Source organism: Bison bison, unplaced genomic scaffold (assembly GCF_000754665.1).
Source record: "Bison bison bison isolate TAMUID 2011002044 unplaced genomic scaffold, Bison_UMD1.0 scf7180017864251, whole genome shotgun sequence".
Taxonomy (NCBI): Eukaryota; Metazoa; Chordata; class Mammalia; order Artiodactyla; family Bovidae; genus Bison; species Bison bison.
The window spans coordinates 235,199-237,884 of NW_011494823.1; the positions used below are offsets into that span (position 1 = coordinate 235,199).

The window sequence follows — 2,686 nt, forward strand, 5'->3', positions numbered from 1 at the left end:
AGACTTTATTTTTCTGGGCTCCAAAATCACTACAGATGGTGACTGCAGCCATGAAATTAAAAGACGCTTACTCCTTGGAAGGAAGGTTATGACCAACCTAGATAGCATATTGAAAAGCAGAGACATTACTTTGCCAACAAAGGTTCGTCTAGTCAAGGCTATGGTTTTTCCTGTGGTCATGTATGGATGTGAGAGTTGGACTGTGAAGAAGGCTGAGCCCGAAGAATTGATGCTTTTGAACTGTGGTGTTAGAGAAGACTCTTGAGAGTCCCTTGACTGCAAAGAGATCCAACCAGTCCATTCTGAAGGAGATCAGCCCTGGGATTTCTTTGGAAGGAATGATGCTAAAGCTGAAACTCCAGTACTTTGGCCATCTCATGTGAAGAATTGACTCATTGGAAAAGACTCTGATGCTGGGAGGGATTGGGGGCAAGAGGAGAAGGGACGACAGAGGATGAGATGGCTGGATGGCATCACTGACTCCATGGACGTGAGTCTGAGTGAACTCCGGGAGTTGGTGATGGACAGGGAGGCCTGGCGTGCTGCGATTCATGGGGTCGCAAAGAGTCGGACACGACTGAGCGACTGATCTGATCTGATCTGTTGTGTGGATTAGCTCCCCCTTGTGGCCAAATGAAGAAAAGCGCCTCAAGAGAAAGAAGAAGCTGAAATAGAAGCACGGCAGAGGGGAGGGGACCAAGATAGTCCCGGTTTTGTTTCCATTCAGTCCTGGTGGATCTTTCTCCCAGGGCCCTACCCACTATTTGGGGGGCAGAGAGGGGTGGCTCGAGGCCATAGCCCACATATCATGGCCACCTAGGAGTCAGCAGAGTCCAGGGTTCCTGGCTCCGTCTTCTTTACAAAGGCCCCCTATTCCTGGATAGGAATCCCTCCTCACCATGGAGACCCTTGGCCTTTCTTGATTGCTCCATATTCCTGGATTTTTCTGGAGAAGCAATTTCAGTAGGAACCTGGCCCCAGCTAAAACAAGTGGTGGCCCTTTTTTGGCAGGGGTTGCAACCTTTGTCAGGAACCCAAGATGCAAAAACCTTTACTTGGGCAACTACGTGGGGCCCTTATTTGGGGCAGGATTCTCTTCTGTCCTGGATGCTTGGGGATGGAATTGCCTGCTTTATGATCATGGGCTTCGTTTCTGTTACACAGGCCAAGGGGAGTGTATTCATGTCTGCTCAGACCTTGAGGATGCCCTAACCCACAGTTGAGATTATGAACAAAATGTTTATACAATGGAATATTGTGCAACAGTAAAAATGAATGAAGTACTGATACAGGCTATCATATGGGTGAGCCTGGAAAACATTATGCTAACTGAAAGAGGCCAGACATAAAAGGCTGCATATTGTACAATTCTATTTACATGAAATGTCCAGAAGAGGCATATTCATAGAGAGAGAAAGTAGATTAGTGGTTGCCTGGGGTTAGGAGGAAAGAGAAATAGGGAGTAACTGGTATTGGGTATAGGATTTCTTTCTGAGTGATGAAAATGTTCTAAAATTAAATAGTGGCAGTGGTTTCATAACCTTATGCATAAAACTCCTGAGTTATACCCTTTTTAAAAGGTGAATTTTATGATATATGAATTATCTAAAATTTTAGAAAATGTTAAAATATAGAAAGATTATAAGTTGGAAGCCAGCCTTCCTGAGTTCCAGGACTGGCTCTATCACCCTGGTAGCTGTGTATCCTGGGGAAACTCCTTAACCTCTCTGTGCCTTGGTTTACTCATCTGAGAGTAGAGATAATGATGAACATACTTCTTTTTTTAATATGTAGTTTTGTTTATTTGGCCGTGCTGGGTCTTAGCTGTGGCCTATGAGGACCTGGGCTGTCGCACTGGGACCACGGTGTCTTCGGCACTGGACCACCAGGGAAGTCCTAAACATACTTCTTCGTTTTGTTGTTAATTGAACGAGTAAATGTTTGTTAAAGTACTTTAGGACAACACATTACAAGATGTCAATAAATATTAGCAATTTTCAGAGCCAGTGGCACAGGGAGGGTGAAAATTTGATCAGAATTACTCGGTGGGAAGATTGGAAGGTACATATTAATATAAATTTATTCTCAGATGAGGGGATTTTTTTTCACCAGATTAAACCCGGATTTATCAGCCTTAGCTGTTACTGTTGCGGGGGCATCAGATAAAGGGAAAATCCCTCTTTCCCCCAGACTGAGGCTTTCCTGGTGGCTTAAACGGTAAAGAATCCGCCTGCAGTATAAGAGACCTGGGTTCGATTCCTGGGTTGGGAAGATCCTCCTGGAGGAGGGCATAGCAACCCACTCCAGTATTGTTGCCTGGAGAATCCCCATGGACAGAGGAGCCTGGCGGGCTACAGTCCATAAGGTTGCTAAGTCGGACATGACTGAGCAACTAAGCACCGGACTGAGGCAGTGGGAGGAAGGGAGGGGCAGCAAGGGGGGCCGGCTGGATCTGCGAGTTGCCGTTGCTCTCCAGGGCCACAGAAGCTTGGGGAAGGCCTGGAGGGTGAGCCCCGGCCTCTCCCCCAGCTGTGGTGCTGTGCATGCACTCAGCGCTCCTGGGCGGCTCTGAGCAGACTGCCCTGCTGAGCAGGGCGTGGGCCCAGGGCCTGACAGACGGGGAGGCTGGTCTTCCTGTCCTACGACACGCTGCTCTTCACCTTGCCCGCCTGTGACCTCTCCTATA

General features: G+C 47.6%; 1 pseudogene; it reads left to right on the forward strand.

Moving 5' to 3' along the window:
- LOC104994116 overlaps positions 1 to 2,686 on the forward strand; it is a 36,242-nt pseudogene that overhangs the window by 4,378 nt on the left and 29,178 nt on the right.